General features: G+C 44.0%; 1 pseudogene; it reads right to left on the bottom strand.

The window, feature by feature from the left end:
* Positions 1-648: 648 nt before the first annotated feature.
* LOC147887966 (pentatricopeptide repeat-containing protein At3g09040, mitochondrial-like) lies at positions 649-4165 on the bottom strand (annotated as a pseudogene).
* Between the last annotated feature and the right edge of the window lie 2297 nt (positions 4166-6462).

Genomic DNA, 6462 nt, shown 5'->3' with positions numbered 1-6462 from the left:
GCACCTTCTTAAGCAAAAAAAAGATACAAGATAAAATAGCCTTAGTAACAAACTTCAAAATTGAGATACTAGAACGAAGCTCATAGAAGACTGTCCACTTTAAATACTAGATCTAGCTCATAGAAGACTTTGTCCACTCTAACAAGGAAATTTAATATAGGGGGACGAATCTATGATAAGACAAAATGAAAACACCACAATTAACAAATCATGAAAAAGTCACAAACTGTATTTTGCAGAAATCAAAAGTCTTTTGAGGTAAGGAGACTGGATTTCTTGAACCTCAGAACCTTGTTCAGTAAAGCACACATGGTCCCAACTCACTTTCAGCCGTTCATTCTCCTGGTCCGAGTCCACTTCACCTATGTTTCTGCCATGCTAGCATCAAGTCAGAGGAATAAACGCTACCATAGTTACAATAGGATTACCAATAGTCCCCACAAGAACACTTTCCGTTCTTGAAAATATGAAAGCGGTTAGCATCTCTAACAAGAATGGTTCACAGCTCTACTTTGGATATTGCAAACACGAAGATTTTCTACAACACGCATGGGTACGTCCTTGGGTGTACTAATCGGGGCACAAGCAATAGCCAACTTCTCACTGTGCCCACATAACTCAAATTCCTTTAGATTATTAGATATGTCCTGGGATAGCCAATGCAAATCTGGTATATATCCTTCTTCCCTTATTTTGAAAGAAAGATATTCTAACTTTGTATATATATGATTTCTTTGGGAATTTCTTGTATCCCCTATCAAGAATGAATGCATAATTCCATCAACGTTAGTCCAACTCTGTCCTGGCTTCTTCCATGCTGCTTCTTTTGATCTCATTAGCTCAACCTGCTTAGCATCCTCTTGCATGTGAGCCTCTGCATAGATGTTAGACATCAAGACATAAGCTGTAGCATCCTCTTTATCCAAATCCACTGCATGTTCAAAGGCCCACCTTCCAAGCTCCACATTCCCCCACTTCCGACAAGCACCCAACATAGTATGCCACAACACGAGATTAGGACTTAATGGCATCTTCTTTATCATCATTACTGCCTTCTCTAACTGGCCTGCACGGCCAAGGAGACCAATCATGCAATTGTGGTGCTCGATAGTTGGTGTGATGCCATAGTCTTTGCTCATTGACTCAAAGTACATCTGGCCCTTCTCCACTAGACCTGTGTGACTGCATACAGTAAGAATGCTAAGGAATGTGAGCCCATTTGGTTGTATGTCTTCTGCTCTCATTCTGTAAAGCATAAGAAAAACCTTTTCACTCTCAGCTAGCTGGGCATACCCTGCGATAAGTGCATTCCACGACACTGCATCTCGAACTGAAAGTTTGTCGAACACTTCCTGTGCATTTGCGAGCAAGCAACACTTGGCATACATATCAACCAAGGTGTTACCAACAAAAGGATCTCTTTCCAACAGCCCCTTCCTCACAATCTCAGCATGTATTTCTCGGCCCTTGTCTATGCCTCCTATGCTGCCACAAGCTTTCAAGCTGCAAACAAATGTGACAGCATCAGGAGAAACGCCATCCAATTGCATCTGTTCGAAACAGCTCAGAGAATCCTGACAGAGATCATGTTCAGCATACCCTGCAATAAGTGCATTCCACGAGACTGCATTTCGAATTCGAAGTTTGTCAAACACTTCCTGTGCTTTTGCAAGCAAGCCACACTTGGCATACATATCAACCAAGGTGTTACCCACAAAAGGATCTCTTTCCGACAACCCCTTTCTTGCAAGCTCGGCATGTATTTCTCGGCCCTTGTCTATGGCTCCTGTGCTGCCACAAGCTTTTAAGCTGCAAACAAATGTGACCGCATCAGGAGAGACGCCCTCCAATTGCATCTGTTCAAAACAGTTTAGAGCATACTGACCAAGATCATGTTCAGCATACCCTGCAATAAGTGCATTCCACGAGACTGCACTTCGAATTGGAAGTTTGTCAAACACTTCCTGTGCTTTTGCAAGCAAGCCACACTTAGCATACATATCAACCAAGGTGGTACCAACAAAAGGATCTCTTTCCAACCACCCCTTTTTCGCAACCTCAGCATGTATTTCTCGGCCCTTGTCTATGGCTCCCATGCTGCCACAAGCTTTCAAGCTGCAAATAAATGTGACCGCATCAGGAGAGATGCCCTCCAATTGCATCTGTTTGAAACAGTTCAGTGCATCCTGACCAAGGTCATGTTCAGCATACCCTGCGATAAGTGTATTCCACGAGATTGCATCTCGAACTGGAAGTTTGTCAAACACTTCCTGTGCATTTGCAAGCAAGCAACACTTGGCATACATATCAATCAAAATGTTACCAACAAAAGGATTTCTTTCCAACAGTCCCTTTCTTGCAATCTCCGCATGTATGTCTTGGCCCTTGTCTATGGCTCCTATGCTGCCACAAGATTTCAAGCTGCAAATGAATGTGACCGCATTAGGAGAGATGCCCTCCAATTGCATCTGTTCAAAACAGTTCAGAGCATCCTGACCAAGATCATGTTCAGCATACCCTGCAATAAGTGCATTCCACGAGACTACATTTCGAATTGGAAGTTTGTCGAAGACTTCCTGTGCTTTTGTGATTAAGCCACATTTGGCATACATATCAACCAAGGTGGTACCAACAAAAGGGTCTCTTTCCAACAACCCCTTTTCCGCAATCTCAGCATGTATTTCTCGGCCCTTGTCTATGGCTCCTATGCTGCCACAAGCTTTCAAGCTGCAAATAAATGTGACCGCATCAGGAGATACACCCTCCAATTGCATCTGTGCGAAACAGTTCAATGCATCCTGACCAAGGTCATGTTCAGCATACCCTGCGATAAGTGCATTCCAGGAGACTGCACTTCGACTTGGAAGTTTGTCAAACACTTCCTGTGCTTCTGCAAGCAAGCCACACTTGGCATACATATCAACCAAGGTGTTACCAACAAAAGGATTTCTGTCCCACAACCCGATTCTCGCAATCTCAGCATGTATTCCTTGGCCCTTGTCTATGGCTCCTATGCTGCCACAAGCTTTCAAGATGCAAACAAATGTGACTGCATCAGGAGAGACACCCTCCAATTGCATCTGTTTAAAACAGTTCAGAGCGTCCTGGCCAAGGTCATGGTCAGCATACCCTCCGATAAGTGCATTCCAAGAGAATGCATCTCGAAGTGGAAGTTTGTCGAACACTTCCTGTGCATTTGCAAGCAAGCCACACTTGGCATACATATCAACCAACGTGCTACCAACAAAAGGATCTATTTCCAACAACCCCATTCTCGCAATCTGAGCATGTATTTTTCGGCCTCTTTCTTTATCTTTCAGCCTGGCACAAGCCTTTAGTAAGGCTACGAACGTATACCCACTGGGATGTACACAATGCTCCTGCATTTTTTCGTGTAGTACGAAGGCATGCAGTAACTCCCCACATTCAATATAACCTGTAATGAGAGAAGTCCAGGAATACTCATTCCGATCAACCAATCTATCAAAAACCTGCTGGGCATCACGCATGCATCCAACTTCCACCAACATTGGGACGACGTAGTTCCCGAGTGACTTATGACCTTCCAGCCCCCTTTTGCGCAGGTAGGCATGCAAGCGCAGGGCATACGCTGGAATTTTGTGTTTTCTGCACTTGCGCAAGATACACGTCAAGTTGTCAACCGAAGGCGGATGGGGCATGCGTTCCAAAGAAGCGAGTGCCTCGTCTAAGCTAAGCTCTGGGAGTTGTGCCGTGGGGCTGTGCATGACATTGTTTGAAGTCTCCATTCTCTGGAGCTTGCGTTTAACCCAACATGGATTGTCTACAAGTGAGAATTCAATCCACAACTAAAGCAGGATTGAGTTCAGCTCGTCGTACACGCACTTGGTTGTTTCGATTGTTAAAAAATTGGGAGGGATCGGCGAAGTACTCCTTCCATAATCGATCACTACTCGATCTGTCTGCTTTTGCAGAAGCGTGTGGGATGTGATTTGCGGAGGCAAGTAAAGCATTGGGTAGTTGGCAAAGTGCGACGATAGACAGACAACATGCGAAATGAACTGAACTGAGAAATCAACAAGAACTCACATTTCAATGGAACTTTTGAAGCGAAGAAGACAAGGAGAGGAGGAGGAGAAAAGACAAGTCATCCATGGAACTTAACCCTCTTGGCTATTGACATTGGAACGGATTTATGACTCTAACTTAGACACGATGTACACAAGCGCATTCAATTCATGGGCATAGGCTTTGGTGCATTCCTATTAGTCGAGGGGCAACACCGGCACACCGATAAATTAACCTAGGTACAACACACACTTTTGCAAAGGCGGCGAATCAACATAAGCTGGAATTAAGAATTCGAGAAGGTTCGTCGAAGGAGAATTTGAGAAAATTCATCGCGCATGAGTAGGTTCTAGAGGCTTCCACTAACCTAAGCACCTACAACGTGGAACCCCACATGATGGAAGATGCCTTCCACTTTCATTGCACTATCCTTAAGGTAGCCTCCATTCAATATCACCTTCACCTCACCAACCCACTTCCTCCAACCTACAAATTTTATGTAATGCGTTGCAATTCTCTCCACGCACAACCCATTTTATGTACGCCATTCTATGGGCTATCTATAGGTGCCACTTATTCCTTGGTATGTGCCTTGTAGGCCTAGTTATAGTCAATTAGGACTATTGGTACAGTTAGTACATGTACCACCTAGGTTAGGACACTTAGTCCAATTAGGGCAGCTAGCCCTAGGATTTTGTTATGTTGGCTCCCTCTTGAGCCTCTACTTTCAGTTTTGTAGCAATCTATTATAGCATCTTGGTTTTCTCCTTCTCTCCTCCATTTTTGAGCTTCCATTCCTTGTCATAACCAACAGCGGTATCAAAGCAGGTTAGGAATCCATTCCCTCATCCATTGACAGCTTTCCCAAGCTGTTTGGGGATGGTCATGATGCCAAAGCATGTGCCTTGATTGCTCTTTTAGCGAAATGGGTTATTATCCCTCACATCTGGTCTTGCAAGACAGTTAAGCAAGCATGGGATCATCTTGCATCTTTGTATCAGGTGTGGAATGAGGCGAGGGTTGCCTATCTCTGCAAGCAAGTGAAAGGTTTGAAGCTTGATGAGGTTGGAAACATGGATGCCTATCTCACTAATGTGAAGGATTTGAAAGAGCAATTGCTTCTGAGGTTGAAGCCTTTACTGTTTGGGACATATCAGAGGAAGCTAAGGATATATCCTTTTGGGGATTCTCCCTCATGCTATCCCCTAGGCGTATCACTGTCTTGCTACAAAGCTCAAACGATGTGGGATTCATAGCAAACAAATGATCATGTAGCTTAGCATCCCCTAGCCCTATGAGGAAGCATGGTAAGAGCTGAGCATGACTCATCCTCTCGTGGGGCTCACATCATGAGTTCAAATGTTTAATCTTGGAAATACAGTCCCTTAAGGACTCACTCTCCTTCTACTTTACCTCACAAAGCTGGTTAATTGGGCTTCACTTGGGACCACTGGGAGCAAACCCCACAATGAAAGATTTATGCAATGTGTCCCAATTTTTTTTCTCCGCAACCCCTTGTGGCTTCCCGGTACCATAGTAGGGTATGATCCAAGGACTATCCTGGTGGTGAGGTGCATAGGTAGCTGCCCCAGTGATCTTTTTGCAAAGTAGGGTTTATTTCAATGAAATTTGCATGCAAATTTCATCATTTCTCGATGCTTGGGGTCCCAAATTTTAGGTGATAGAATACAATTATATTCCTGATTTTTCTTGATTTTGTGTTCCCAGAGCTACCCCTTTAGATGGGGGGATAGATGCTAAAGCACTGAGTGGACAAGATAGAGCTAAAGCATTGACCCAATGGGATAGAGCTAAAGCATTGACTTGGCAAGATAGAGTTAAAGCAACAACCTAGAGGGATAGAGTTAAAGCACTGACTAGAGCACTAACCCAATGGGATAGAGTTTAAATACCAACCTAATAGGATAGAATTAAAGCATTAACCCGATGAGATAAAGTTAAAGCACCAACCCAGTGGGATAGCAGGTCGGTAGAATGATCAGTACCGCTCCGTCAGTCGGTGGAATAGACAGATGGTACCAGTCGAAGGGATACAACTATAGCACCGGGTCAACCCTCCCCAACCCTCGTGTAAGACCATAAATTTGGTAGGTGGGTTAGATGGCTGACACGTGTTAGTCAATGAGATAGGGGGCTGTGGCACCGGTTAGTCGAATAGCTGGCCTATGGTGTCGAGTTGGCAGGATAGAAACTCGTAGTTTTGCCAACTGGTTTTTGATGATTTTTTATTTTGAAGTTTCTGTTCTGGTTTTTTTGTGATAGGGGGATGCTAAACTACCTAGTCTACCTACTCAATGCAAAAAACAACCAAAAAAACAACATTTTAATGACAAATGGGGTGTTTTGCAAAACTAGTCTACCTACTCAATGCTAAACTACCTGGTCTACCGACTC

Source organism: Dipteris shenzhenensis, chromosome 22 (genome assembly GCF_047967505.1).
Source record: "Dipteris shenzhenensis isolate YYH24624 ecotype China chromosome 22, Dip_SZ_1.0, whole genome shotgun sequence".
In the NCBI taxonomy this organism is placed as follows: domain Eukaryota; kingdom Viridiplantae; phylum Streptophyta; class Polypodiopsida; order Gleicheniales; family Dipteridaceae; genus Dipteris; species Dipteris shenzhenensis.
This window is presented reverse-complemented; position numbering and strand designations above follow the sequence as displayed.